The sequence below is a fragment of the Phalacrocorax carbo genome, chromosome 14 (genome assembly GCF_963921805.1).
Source record: "Phalacrocorax carbo chromosome 14, bPhaCar2.1, whole genome shotgun sequence".
Lineage (NCBI taxonomy): Eukaryota > Metazoa > Chordata > Aves > Suliformes > Phalacrocoracidae > Phalacrocorax > Phalacrocorax carbo.
Genome location: NC_087526.1, coordinates 16,543,319 through 16,558,211, shown reverse-complemented (window position 1 = coordinate 16,558,211; position 14,893 = coordinate 16,543,319). Strand labels below are relative to the sequence as shown.

The window sequence follows — 14,893 nt, the reverse complement described above, 5'->3', positions numbered from 1 at the left end:
GAGCATCCCTCGCAGCCAGAATGACCCAGGGGTCTCCAGGAAGGCCTGCACCACACGCCCTTGACTCTTTCAGGCATCCCAGCAACTTAATTCTGCAGCTCACACCTATCGCTGTCCTGTCCTAGTCTTCGCTCTCACTGCCTAGCGGTGCCAGCCTCCCCGGGACGTGCCTCGGGCCAGCCATGCCCAGCCCCACGATCCTGGGGACCTACGCCCTGGGCTTCGATCCACACCCAACAAAACACAACGGCTGGTTTGCAAACACACCACCCTCCTCAAATCCTCTGCACAAAAGACAGCATGGAAATTCAGCGTTAAGCGTGGCGTCCCGGAGTTGCTCCGTCAGTGGGCCAAGACTTGGGCAGCTGGTAGGAGTCTTTCTGTTGGCAAAGGGGCTGTTGCCCAACACCTAACTAAACCAGGGAGAAATCCCAACACATAAAGAAAGCCAGAATAAGCCCAAGCCCAGCAGTTTTGTGCTTTGGTGGTAGCAGGCCAGATTTCCAGTCCTGCTGGGGGTTTCTGGCAGACGAACTTCCCTGCAGCACGGGCTCCGTGCTGAGCAACCCCTTCTACACTACAAAACCCACTCAGCCTTATGTGGGATCTGGAAAGGAGAATAAAAGCTTTCAGGATAAACTCACGCTGCTTCCAGGGCTGCTCTCAGCGCTCTGCTCAGGCACAATTCAGAACCTACAAAGAAGAAATCAGATTTGGTTAAAAAGGAAAAAAAAAAATAAAAAAAACCTTCCCAGAGATGATGGCAAGTGCACGGAAGGACGTTAGCCAGGCACTTCATCACAAGATGGTGCCCACACGGCTCGAGCGCTGCATTTAGTCTCCACACAAATCTGCTTGCTGGAGAATGTAAGCTCCAAATTACGTTAGATGCCGCTTTGCTCTCAAAAAGAGTGATGTGAAAACAGCACCTTCTCATGCAGCGAGTCTGCCCGCTGTGTGCGTTGTGAGCCAGCGCTGCTCATTTGAGTGCTAGAAGCAAATATTTACTACAGGCAGTGCCGCAGAACCAACACGCCTCCAAGAAATGAAACAGAGACCCTCCTGGCTCGCGCTGCTGGGCACTAACCAGGTTGTCCTTTCAGGGCCATCTGTGCCACCCCGTTGTCACCCATCCCTCCAGCTCACCGGCATGGCCCCTGCGATAACCCCGAGGGCAACATCTGGTCGGCAGGGCTTTTACCCCGGATAACAATGCAGGTCAGCGATGCAGGACACCTGGGAGCCAGCTCCACTCATCCGTCCATGGAGCGACCAGCAGCTCTGGCACACCAGGAGTAAAATCAGTAGTTTTAATAGGAACAGCCCAAACCCTGGAACAGCATTTTCAGAGCCACTTTTTAGATGACGACTGCATCTAATGGGGGAGGAAAAACTGCCCAGCCGGCACTACAGTTACATCAAGGAGGAAGTACGGTCTCGCAGCACAGCAAGGATACCTTCTCCTTTTCCAAGTGTTAATTTTCAAACAAATAGGCAAGGACCATCCTCCCATAAGCACAGAAGTAAAGCAGGCAGGGTGACCCACCTATGCAAAGCACCCACCACTCCCACGGATTCAGCAAAAACCTTTCACTCTCCACAAGCAAACATCAGCTGTGAGTAGCCTGACGCAGTTTGCCCCGAGTGACACCAACCCACAGCAGCTCTCCCAACAGCTCGCTGGGGGCGTAAAAAGCTGCTCCTCTTTCCGTTCGGACAGAGTCCACAAGCAGCACGGTGGCACGCAGTCACTGATCCGCAGCTGGGCAGCTGCCGCGGGGGGCTCCGGCCATTCCCTGCCAGACAAGGACAGGACCCGCTGCTGCCCCCAAAGCACAAAACCTGATGCAATAAGGCCGGGAGCTTCGGCACCTCCAAGGAATCAAAATCACCTTTGAGCCAGGAGAAATTACACCCCCAAATGATTTTCATGAGAGATACAGGAAGCGGCGGGGGTTACAGCCACCACCACACGCATGGCCCTGTCCCAGCTCTCTGCTGCTGTCACACGAGGGAAGCACAAGCGGGATGTCATGGTGTGCTGGTGCTGGACACGCACTCCCACCCTGCCCGCCAGGGACAGATTCCTTCGCAGCCACCTCGTACACTGGTTTCACTCGCTCAGCTGCCTCGCTGTGTGGGGAGCAGGGCTGGGACGTTACATGGGGCATCCCTGTACCTGGCCAGCCGGCACCAGTGCTGGCTGCACCTGCAGCCCCAGTCCCCCCACCCACACGCACCGTGGGGCCAGTGCCACAAGGCCTGAACACCTCCATGCCAGTGCCCAGCACAGGAGCTGAATGCACGCCCCGGTGCACAGCCTGCTGCTCTCCTAGACCTGGAAACGGCATTTTCCCAACCCACTCGCAATTATGCACAGAGCCTGCGCTGCCCACAGAGCAAGGGATGGCACTGGTGTGTGGAGGCTACTGTACCATGCCATTACCACCATTCCCACGCCCCTCAATCCCAGAGCCCATGAGAGACCTCTCTCTCCTTCACCTGCCTCCTTTCCTCGTGCAGATGCCACTGGCTAACTGGCTAACGAGCCAAAGGAGAGAAAGAGCCCCATCAGGAGAAGAGCTCTGCCGTCTCCCAGCGGCAGGACACATGGATGCCCCAACAGGCCAAGCTGGTCTGGGGAATGGACTCCAATACCAGCAGCTCCTGCTCCCGCCTGCAGACGGTCACACAAAGCCACGGAGATCTGTGGGGCTCTCTCCCCTCTTCAGCACGGCCTCCATGGCTCTGCTTCTATTCTGCCAAGCCCAGCGATTTTTGTGGGGCCCCCATGCTGCTCCTGGGTTCACATGCTTGGCTTTCTCCCAACCCAGCTCATCGGGGAGTCAAGAGATGCACAGCGGAGACGGGCAGGCAGATGCGCAGCCAGGCACAAGAGCAGCCAGCTTTCAATAGACCCAGAAGAAGGGGTATGACACCAGTGGCTCCAGCGCCCAGGGCTTGCCAGGCCTGCAGTGCTCTTCCTGCGCGGGAGGATGGAGGATGCAGTCACCAAAGGCTCTGTGCTCCCCAACCTGCCTGTGTTAACACTTCCAGACAAAGCCCCTGTGCTCTCCATCAGACACTGACTGTCCTCCCTTCCTGTCTTCTGCTGCGTGAAGCAGCATTCGCTGGGGCTGGCTGCACCGCAGCAGGCTCTGAGCTATAGACATTTTGGGATCTGAGCTACTGCATCAATTAGCATCATATTAATGAAGTGTTCTGAGAATACAGGCAGCGTGAGCAAGACCCTCCCCCAACCCTGCTCACTTCTGCCTGCAAACAAGCAGCTCCCCATAACACTCTGCTAGCAAAAATCCATGCGAGACTGCATCGTGATCTCCTGCTATGCAGCTCTCCCCATCACTGGGCTGGTGCATACACTGTCTCAGCCACAGACAGTGCCCTGGGCTTGAAAACATTCCACAGTGACCCACATTGTCACAACATCATCATTGCAATCATCCAGCCTGACCCTGACGGGGTGAGCGCAAGTGCTGGCTGTGGAAGCAGGCACTGGGACACCAACGGCAGACAGATAAAGGCTACGGTCGTGCAAAGGGCAGATCCCAGCCAGGACCACTGGCAGGCTCAACTGCTGGCTGGGGGTTAGGAAGGAGCCATATGCTGAGCCCAGCTCACTTGAATCTAGGCCAGTGCCTTGCAAAAATGCTGATGGGTCCGATGATGGGCAAGGAAGGGAACAAGGATTGACACTGTCCCCTTAACATGTCCACCAGAGCAGGAACATAAACAGGGCAGGGCAGGGCAGCGCAGCAGCCCCGGGGCAGCTTAGCCAAGCACAAAGCAGGACTGGAGAGAGGTCCAGCTGTGCACGGCTCCACCCTGCACTGGGATCACATCAGCTCTGGCGAGCCAAGAAGGAGCAGTCCAGCCAGCGCTCAGCGGGAGATGTCCATGGACCACAACACCATGGGCCTTCCATGCCCTGCCTACACGCACCAGGCTGCCGCAGCCAGCGGCGCTGTGCTGGCGTGGGACGGAGCTCCAAGCTCTTGTAGCAGCACAGAAATGGCCAGGTGGGCTTACAGCAACAGTGGAAGTTGCCACCAAAGCACACCATGGACAGCTGTGTTTCCTATACATCCTGTAGTACTTCCAGCAGTCACCCTGAAGTCAGCTGCGTTTCTTACAGATGTATTGCACACAAGACCCAAGGTGACCGACAGGGATTTACTCATGCCATACTACTAGAAAGCATTGTTTGGTTACCTGAAGAAGAGTCTCAGTGAATTTGCAGAGGTAACCGTCCCTGCCTCGCATAGGCGCGCGTCTGCCCAGAGCTAGATCAGACCTCAAAGGAGGTTTCTGTTCCCTTGGCCAGTTCACTCTGCAGGACCTTCATCTATTAGGACTTGCACTAAATTTCCTAAAAGGCAACACTTCTGACAATTCAGGCTGGAAGTTTCCCACCCCAAAGTTCACCATCAACGTTGGGTTCGTATCCTTCTCAAAAATTGCACCTTCCCATAGCGAGCAGCAGACCCAGCTCTATGATCACCCCTTAGGCCTTAACATAGCACCACTCTCCCACTTGGAGGCCTTTGCCATGCCTCCCTCATCACCGGCAAAGCAGAGATGCAAAGCTTTGTCAGGTGCCATGCCACCCCATGCTCAGCAGGAGCTCCTGCCAGCAGAAACACTGCCAGATCAATAGTGCACCACCTAATTAGAACATTTAATTGCTTCTTCCATACACAGGGGTACTGCTTCCCCAATAGGATTATTAAGGAGAGAAACCTGCAGGACCCCTCCCAGCATGGCAGCTCTTCACCTATGGCCAGCTGGGCAATGGTCCTGCGTGGATGGGCAGGAGGAGGATGCGAAGGGTTGCCCCATCCCCACTCTGCCCCATGGTCTGCCAGGGTGTGTACCTGCCTGCCTCTGGCCCGGCCAGGATGGCTTTCTGCTGGCACTCACCCCAGCAAGTACGATTAGCTGATTGCAAAGGGGAACGTGCATTTTAAATGACACAATCAGATTTCCCGTCCCTTCTGCCCGTAACAAAACATCTCGTGAAATGGCTTATTCTGCTCTCCCATAGAAATGTGTTTCCCTTCAAAAGCCTGATACGAGGAGAGGAGGAAAAAAAAGAAAAGGCAAAGCTAAAAATATCTTCTGAAAGATACCACGAGAGCAACAGATTCACAGGAAAATGAGGTGGGAAGGGGGCTGTGAATGTGTTAAGATCCTGTTTAATCTCTCTCCAGCCACCTAAAAAATCCAGCGAAGGCAGAAACGATACCTCAACGTTTCCTTTGTGCGAGAGATGACTCCACCCTGTGTTTTCCTCTCCATCTGATACTTGGGGAAGGATACCGGCATGCATCTCCACTCTGCTGCCAGGCGGCAAGCAGGACCCCAGCAGTGGGTGAGTAGGAGCAGAGGGAGAAAGGAGCCGGTGGGTGGAACCTGGCAGCAAGGCTGCGCTGTGAATCCTCATTCAGTATTGCCTCAAACGCAGGATGCGTTCTACGCTAGTGCAGCACCTGGTCCTGGTCTCCACCTCATCACCAATACCTCGCAAAGGAGCATCAGTCTTTGGGACTGAGAAGGGGGCAGGAACAGCAAAGCCCAGCTGGGTGGCTGCGGGGTCCGGTTATAGCTGGTGGGCAGAGGGTGGGCTTCTGAAAGGGGGATGGAGCAGATACTAACCGCTACCATACTTCCTCTCCACAAAGAGGCCAAGTGCCCGAATAAAACTGCTGACCTGCTGGCAACTGCAGATCTGCAGCTTCAGCCTCATTTATCTCGTGTTTTGAGCACAATAGGGTCAGCCCAGTCTCCTCTTCTGTGCTGCTTATGCAGACCCGGCTGCTCCCAGGACACAGCAGCTCCTGCATGGGGCAGACCCAGCCTGGGGCACTGCTAAGCCCCCAGGGGAGCCCTCCAGAGAGCAAAAAGACAGACCATCAGCAGAAGATGGAAAGAAATTCCTCTTCTAGAGCGTTATCATGTAGATTTTAAGGCTCTGTCTGCTACTCCTGCCCTCCCAGACAGCAAACCTGGCAGTGTGCACGAGCATGCAAGTGGACATGCACACACCATAGGCAGGGCACTGGCTAATTCTCAACTTTAATTCAGAGCACCCTCAGCTGTGTACTGGGACAAGCAGACATGAAGTATTCGCACCAAATCACCCACCCATGGCTCTGAGATGACCGCCCCTTCCCACACAGTCCCACAGCTCCCTGTCTAGCCCAAGGAGAGCAAACCTTGGCTCCTGTCCCGGTTGTACAAAAGCTCAGCCCAACAGCTCTTGGTGCAGATGCCTCCATGCACTCCTAAAGAGTTCACCTCCAAGGCAGGGGACATCCATGGGGCCCAGGCACAACATCCCGCTCTGCACCAGGGGTGTGCTGTGTGGATGGGAGAGCTACTGCAGGAAGCAGCTGCTGCTTCCACGGTAGAAGATGTGGTTGCCCAGATCTCCTCCTCTTCCCTTTAAGGCACAGTTAGGTCCTGGACAACCCACAAGCTTCCACCAAGGTCTGGGAGGAAAGGAAAGATGTATCTGCAGCCACAAGGAAATACAGCAACACGTCCCCATCAAAGACGGCCTCCTCTCAACATGCTTCTCATCTGTAATGCAGAGGTGGTGATGTGCATGAGAAAGACCAGTCCACTCGGCAAGCTGCCTCGCTGGCAGTAGTGATGCCCAACTTTATAGACTCAAATGGCACAGGGCAGGTGCTAGAAAGGAGCTCCCAAGGGAAACTGTCCTCTGGCTCCCACAAATACATACAACTCCTTCCAGGCTCAAGTGACAGCAGGTGCCAACAGTGAGCGTGAGTCAAGGCTCAAACCCCAATGTCCCCATGCAGGGAGACAGCCAGGGCCAGCCCCTCCACTCAGCACCACAGAACCGCATGGATCTCCCCGGCACAATCACCCCGGCTGTGACAAATCCAAACCTGCTGACTCAGAGCCACCCAACTGCTCTAATGAGAACAATAAGCCACACAGCCGTCACTGTCACAGCCTCGGTGCAAGCACATTTTTAGATGCTGTAAGAGAGTTGTGTATCTGTAGCTGCATAAGCCTTCCTGCACAGGAGCTTCCAGCAACTGGGGACTCAGGAACCTCTACTGTTTTGCATTTCTTCTTTTGCAACTATGCTTAAAACAGAGCTTCAGAGCCGGCTCAGACCTCCAAGTGACAGGCACCGCATGAAAGTCTACTATATAGCTAAACACAGGCCTTACAGGCGCCCACGCTGATCTGCCACAAAGCTTAAGCCGGTACTCAGCCCATCTCGCATGCTTGCTTCCCCATTGGCATCCCAGCTGTCACTCAGGCGCCGTAGTGCTGTGACCAAGGCAGCAGGGAAATATGCCCAGTCCATAGCTGAATAAAATTAAGGCAAAGGACACTCAAGTGATGTCTGCGAGACTGGGCAGGAAACTCAGAGCAAGCCCGGGAACAGGCAAGCCCGGCCCCTGCCCTTTAACCGACAGGTCATTCTCTCTGTGACTTCCTAATTTAGAAATCCTAATTAGCTATGGGAAAGATTTCTTTTTTTAGGGACAAAATTAGTCACAGCACCTGACTGTCTGTCTCTGAAAACCTCCTCTAGTAACGCAGAAGTCATCAGAGGTGCTAGAGCAAGGTGGAATGCAGGCAGCACCGAGTGATCCTGGAGTTATACATGGGACGAGGGCTCCTGCTGCCAGCAGAAAACAATGGGAGATCCAGCTCCTCACCAGGACCAAGGTCATCACCCAGAGCTTAACAGGGAGCTCAACTGCCTGGGAGAAGAAAATTGAATTTTAAGATTTTCCCCATTCTACACTGCAGTGACTTCTTCAGCTGACCCAGACACCCCTCCTGGCCACCCATAAATGACATGCCAGAAGACATTTACCCTGGAAGGTTGTTGTGGTGATGGCAACCAAGGCAGCAGCCCCAGAAAGGGGACCCAGCAAGCTCAGTGGCTCCACTGGACAGGAAAGGTACCAAAACCTTCACCCTCTGCACGCCAGCAACACAGCTCTCTTCTCCACTCATGCATTTTGACCAGAAATACAACACTGGCTTCAGAAACCTTGTGTAGAAGCTTCCTCCAAAACAAAACATCTCCCCTGTGAGTTTTGGAAAATGCTGATTTCTCAAAAATGGGTAAACATAAAAATTCTGGACAGTTCTAGCTACAACATCAACAGGCAACCAAAACAGCAGGGGAAGAACACATCACCTGCAGCCAAAGCCAGCCTACCGTCAGCACAACCACACAGGCTCTGCAGCTAACCCAGAGCTGCATCACACCCTTGAGACACCCTGTACCCCGGCCATCCAACCCAGGGCTCTGCTTTTTACAGCAACGCCTGGTTTAATGACTGCATTACCATCTGAAGCTGCAGCTAAAGCAATCAACACAGCACAAGGATGGCGCAAAGAGGAGAGGAGAGGAGACACTCAGCTCCCAGGAGGGGCTGTGGGCAGGGAGGCAGCTCACACCCCCCAAGGAACAGGGACATCATGGTCCTTTGACACCAAACATGGCGGTTACCCTTGCGTGAGGAGGGAACGCGCTGGGACAAAGAGGGTGGTTGTGGACCTGCCATCCGCTACAACAGCCAGGGTCTGCCACAGCTTCCAGAACATGACCTGCGTCTCTGCACGCAGCAGAGACCGGGGCCCACATCGAGAGCACGGCTCTGAGCACCCTGCGGAGACCACCACAGACAGGCTTCATGCCCACCAAACCAGACACTAAAAAATATACAGTAATTCCCTTCTTGCAAGGATCATTGCCCAAATCCAGCCTTCCCTCAGCACCAGACTTGTTTAATGGCAACAAGGGCATGCAACTGAAAGCCACCAGAACAGCCCTCCAGCCTGCACAGCCATGGTCAGAGGGATCTGACACATGCAGAGTCCTCCAGTGGGCCGCAAGGGATGCAGGAGATCTGCAAGGCAGCCCCAGGGAACAGACCTTGGTAACGACGTGCTACCCACATCCCGGGCTGTTTGGAAGCAAAAATCACTTTGGACAAGTCCAGCGTGAGAAAGCTGGAGGGAAAGCGACAGTTAAGTGCAGGAAGGAGGCTGATGCGTGGGCTGGTCTCTCTAGGGATGCTGGCGAAGCCACACCTCATCCATGGCAGTGGAGAGGGGCTGATCAGGAGTCACCTCACACCATCTACAGCTGAATCAAACACAGCTTTGCCATCGCCTCCTCCTGCAGCACATTGTGAATACTCAACCACGCATACCTGGGCCATTGTCCGCAGAAGGGTCCCCACCATAACACGCTGAAGGCTCGGTATGCCGGAAGGAAACAATACCACCGCAGGAACAGCAAAATAAATAGTGTTTGATACAGAAACCACTGACAGAGAAGAGGGCCACGCAGGTCCTCTAGTACAATCTCCCGGGTAACCAGCCTATGGAGAAAATGCTGAGCTCAAGGATACCTCCAAAGCCCACCTCCTGCCATATGACGATACTCCAAAAATAACCACAGAAATATGCGAGGACCCGTTCCAAGTTGTTCCTGGCTCTCTCCACATTCTCCCTCTAATGTAAATCGTCTCCCTGAAATCACAGCCCGGCAGTTAAGCGGTATGTCGGCAACCCGCAGCTCGGGGCTACGGATCCCCGTGGCTGGCTCATCCCGGTGCAAGGATCCGACTCGCCCTGCCGCTCCCCCGCGCTCCGTGTTGCTCCCTCGCGGGTAGGAAGCGCGGTGTCCCCCCCGCCGTGCCCGGCTGGACCCCCGTGGGAAGCCGCGCCCCGCGCTCAGCATCCCGCTCCGCACGGCGGGCAGGGAAGCAGGACGCGATGCGGGATGCGCTGCCCGCCCCCCCCAGCCTCCCTCCCTCCCTCCCTCCCTCTCCCCGCTGCCGAGACGGGGAGGCCCAGCTTGGAAAAGCCTTCCCAGCGGCGGGACTGCGCCTGCCTGCAGCCCTGCCTGCCTCTCCCTCGCAGGCAGCGCACCTGGGGCTGCCGGCGCTGCCCGGCCCCGCGCCCAAACCCCGCATCCCCCGGGCGCTCACCTCGGCTCAGCCCGCTCCGCCGCCTCCCGGGCGCGGCCCCACGCCGCAGCGGCCGCTGCCCGCCCTGCCTCCCGCCTGCCCCGCGCCTGCCCCCCGCCTGCCTCCCGCCTGCCTCCTCCCTGCCCGCCGTGCGGCGGCAGCGCGGGGCGGGGCGGGGCGGGGCGCGGCGCTGCGGAGGGGGAGAGGCCGCCCCGCGCCCCGCCCCGCCCCGCCCCGCGCTGCGGGGGGCCGCCCACGGGCCGCGCCGCGGCTGGCGGGGGGCGTTAGCGCGGCTGCGGTGGCCGCGGTGGCCACGGGTGACACCCCTGGGGAGGCGACATCGGCACTCATGGCCGGGGGGATGGGGCCGGGGGCGCGCTGCGCGCCCAGCCCCCCTCGCCTCGCCGATGCGGGGAGCGGAGCGCGGAGGGGATGTGGCAGGCGCGGGTTAGCGCCGGAGCTGGTTTCCTCGTTCCCAGAGCCTGTGGCTAGTCCTGACCTGGTACCCAACACCCACTCTCCCTCGCTGCGTCACCAGGGCTCCAGGCTCCTCCGCTCTGGGGAGACCCCCATGCAGCGCGGTGCCCAGCCCTGGGGCTCACAGCACAAGAACGACATGGACCTGTGGGAGCGGGTCCAGACACGGGCCACAAAAATGGTCCGAGGGCTGGAGCACCCCTGCTATGAAGAAAGGCTGAGAGAGTTGGGGCTGTTCAGCCTGGAGAAGAGAAGGCTGCGGGGAGACCTTATTGCGGCCTTCCAGTACTTAAAGGGGGACTATGGGAAGGATGGGGGCAACCTCTTTAGCAAGGCCTGTTGTGACAACACAAAGAGTAATGGTTTTAAACTGAAGGAGGGTAGATTTAGAGTGGGTATAAGGAAGACGTTTTTTACAATGAGGGTGGTGAAGTGCTGGCCCAGGTTGCCCAGAGAGGTGGTCGATGCCCCATCCCTAGAGACATTCAAGGTGAGGCTGGACGGGGCTCTGAGCAACCTGGTTTAGTTGAAGATGCCCCTGCTGTCTGCAGGGGGTTGGACTAGATGGTCTCTGAGGGTTCCTTCCAACCCAAACCATTCTGTGATTCTATGATTAAGCAGCATGTTGTGCTCCTGGACTTCCCCGCGGGACCTTTGCTTAGCTCCGTTATCTAGCAGCGCGTCTGCTGTCAGCCGCTGTATCGGTGCCCTGAAGTCAGAAGGGCGCAGCTCTGCGCAGGCCCCAGGAAAGGCAGGTCTCCAGCGGCGAGGGGGAGGCTTGGGGGCTCTTCCCGGCAGGGAAGGTGTGACCTGGCTGCCTCTGCTTGTCTTCTGCAATCCAGGGCTGGCCTGTGGCAGCTCGTCACGGTGTGTCGGCACACGGTCGCCTGTCTGGCAGCAGTGGGTGCCAGGGCTCTGCGCCTGCTGCCTCCGGGTGCTGCTCCCCAGCTTCCTTCCCACCAGCCTTCGGGAACCTGCCATTCCCACTCACATGGGGAGCCTGACCCCTATACCACCATGTCTGGCACAAAGCTCTGGAACGAGGAGGGGGTTTTTTTTGCTGCATTATAAAGTGCCTCCTTTATTAGCCACACTGAAGCTTTTTTTCCTGACAAACCACATACCAGCAGAGAGTACCAGGAACAAAATGAGGCTGCATGGTCCGGTGGTTCGAGCCAAGGCAGCGATGCCAGCAGGATTGTGGGCTCTAATCCCCTGCTGAGCTGTTGACTCACTGTACAAACTCCGTCAGGTCCTGCCTCTTTGTGCCTCGGAGAAGCCCAGCTGGAAAGTTGGGTAAATAGCAGGAACCTCCTGGAAAAAAAAAAACCACTGCATCGGAGCCAAGCTTGAGGGAGGGCATTCATTTCCAAATAAAAGACAGTTCAACTGGCTGCTCAGATTCCCCTTGCAGGCATGATTTTCAATTCTGTCCTGTGCATCCTTAAGGGGCGATGCTGAATAGGTGCTTTACCTCGCTGCAGGGGTGGCTGTGTTGCAAGTGACGTCATTCGTGTGTCATGCTGCGCTAAATTTGTAGGGAACTCGTACAGGAGAAAAGTTGCACCGGATTGTTGCAAAAAATAATTGCAAGTGTAGCTCTGTGCGGCATCTTGAGGACTGTTACTGTCTGGTTTTATCTTTCAGGTCATTCAAAAGAAATATAGCGATTTCTGCTCCGTGGGTTGGGTTCTGTCATACTCTAAAAGAAAAGCTAGGAAATTTTAAATTCACTTTTAAGTAAATTTCGGTCAAGTAAGTCTGTGGGTGACCAAATCGGCAGTTATGAGCACAGGTATCCTTGGTATAGTTCCCCAGCACCCACCACAGGGAGCATTCCCCTTGCCAAGCCAAGGACCCAGAAGAAGAATATGTGGAACAAATTCCTTCACTCCCCTTCTCGCACTGGTGGAAACAGCCCGGCCTGAACTGCCTTCCAGTTACCACCAGGCTAAAGCCAGGAGCCCTTCAACAGTCCTGAAGACACAGAAAATGCAATCTGTGCGCATAGCTGGCCACACAGCCCCTGCCCGCTGAAATGAGGAAAAGGGCTTGATTTGCAAAACAGTCGTCTGTGAGCTGTTGATCACCCCACCACGTGCTGCACCCTCTTCTGGTTATTCAGTAATAGAGAAAGCTTTCCTGCACCCCTGTCACATTCCTGCAGCAGTGACGGGAGTGACTGAGATACCTGCTCTGGCCGCGCATCGCAGACGGGGTGGTGGGGAGGGGACAGTAAGACTTTTTTTTTCCCAAAAAAACATATTGAGGAAGTGTAAACTTTACAAGGTTTTTAGGAGCTAAACTGAAATTTTAAAGAATTTAAAGAAATTTAAAGGAGCTGACATTTGTTCCATTATTTTTTCAGATAAATCAAATACATTTCCAGAAAAGTTAGCTGTTATAAACACCAAAACTAGCCATTATGCGGCTGGGTGGAACTGCCTCTCTGGCTGCCCGTTGGACACGGGAGCCTTGTTGCCCAGTGGCGCACAAGAGAAACCTTTCATCCTGCCGCAGCAGCGATGAGAATGAGGAGCCCGCAAGCCCTGCTCACTGCTGGCCAGCAGCTCCATGGGAAACCCTCCCTCAGGAGTCAGGTTCATTTTTGCAGCCCAAGTGAGGATCTCCTGGCCAGATTCCCATTGTCCGGCAGAATCAACTTGAAACAGTGACATAAGAAATCCAGAAATGCCTGCGCAAATAAACGAGGGGTGGAGTAAATTGCAAGGGCTTGCAGACGTTTCACGGTCCAGTGTTAGGACAGGTTCAGTCACCAGGCTCTTGCCAAATCTCCTTGAGAGCCTCCAAGCTCTTTTATTCCAGCAAGTTTTCCCCTTACAATCTAACTCTGCAGTGACTCTGGCCTGGCTTTATGGGATAGAAAGCAAAGAGGATCAGCACATCCTCCAGCAGTGACCTTTGAGTGTATTTCTACATGGAAACCTGCTCTTCCTTGGAGAAGATAGATGAGATGGGGGTGCAGCTAGGGGTCCAGCTTCATAGGCGCAGCTCTGAAGAGAAAACCTCCTCCAAGGAAGAGCACCTTGGAGCTCTTGGAGCTCCACCTTCCAAGCACAGAGGAAACTGCTAATTAGCCCCTGCAATACCAGTGTCAGGGATGCACATCGCCAGTTATTAACAGTCATTGCAAAGTATCCTTCATTAGCCTTACAAGCATGCAGCAGAAGCTGAAGTGTGGTTGTGTTCTTCCTCACTTCCAACACGAGGCGAGATGCACACGTGTGCATACGCACACAGGTGTGTGAGTGCTGGTGCAGTGCCAGCTCTGCCTTTCCTGGCGGGAGGCGCTGGCAGGCACAGGGGTCAAGCCGTGCCTGTGAGCCAGCTCTCAGACTACGGGGCTCAGCAGAGGAGCTGGGTGCACCCGAACCCTTTATTCCGTAAAGCCCAGCAGCATGGAAAAAGGGGTGTTCATGTCTGTGTGTTTTTGGGAGGAGGTTATTTTGGGAATCCCCGCCTGAGCTGCTGCTAGTGCTGATGCTCTGCGATAACAACCTTTCATGCCTCTTGCTTGTTTATGCAGGGCATGAAAAGGCCTTTTGTGGAGCTCGGGGAGCTGGCTGCCAGCTGGGATTAGTGAGACGCTCCCTGCGTGCTCCTCCGCTCCATCCCCCTCAGCAAAGTTGTGTCCACAGAGAGGCGCGGGGTGCCCACGGGCTGAGGATGGCTTGCAGGAATAGCCATCCTGCAAGACAGGGAGCACACCTCCTCGTTCTGGGTTCCTGTGCCTTTTCTGCCTTTCTGCCCCTCACACATTTTGGATGATGGGAACACAGTGGTGAGCTCGGGCTGCTTCACCTCCAGGAGCTCCAGGCAAATGGTTCCATCCAAAGAAAAGATTTCCAGCTCTCGATGCCATCTTCTTCCAGGCTGTTTGAGTGGGATCCAAAGCTCAAAGAAGTCCCTGGGTCTGAGATGTCATCAGAGAGACATCAGATCATGATTATTATCCCCGTGTGTCTGGAGCCCTGAAGGCTTGGGTGACAAGCAAGCCTCGCACTGCCTTCATCCTCTGCTTCCCAAGGAACAGGACCTACTACCCAAATGCTGTCAATGCCTGCTGACCTTCAGACAGTTGGGCGTAACTTCAGATAGTTATGCATATTGTGGAGAACTAGGAATAAATGGGGCAGAAAATTCATTTTTTAATTTAACTCAAAGAGATTAAGGACCCGTGTAGCAGTTAGGACACACCCCACCTTGACACCTTACAGGAGTAGGAGGATTGCGGTGGAAAGCACTGCAGTACCAGGAGACAGGGAGGACGGAATACTCGCCCACTTTACAGACAGGGAACTGAGACCTGGGGTGGGATGTGGGTTGCCTGATGCCACCCATCAGAGCTGTAACAGAGCAAAGTAAGCACAGAAAGCACTTGTGCAACAGCCATCTCA

The 14,893-nt window shown here is 55.2% G+C and overlaps 1 protein-coding gene across 10 annotated transcripts in view; it reads right to left on the bottom strand.

Moving 5' to 3' along the window:
• Positions 1–10,126, bottom strand: part of EPB41L1 (erythrocyte membrane protein band 4.1 like 1) — a 71,611-nt gene extending 61,485 nt beyond the window's left edge. For all 10 annotated transcript variants that reach the window (XM_064465042.1, XM_064465048.1, XM_064465049.1 and 7 more), the window contains exons 1-2: positions 10,020–10,126; positions 645–693 (exon numbers count right to left, since the gene is read on the bottom strand). The gene's annotated coding sequence lies outside the window, so the exon portion shown is untranslated. The remainder of the gene's footprint in view (positions 1–644; positions 694–10,019) is intronic.
• Positions 10,127–14,893: the final 4,767 nt, after the last annotated feature.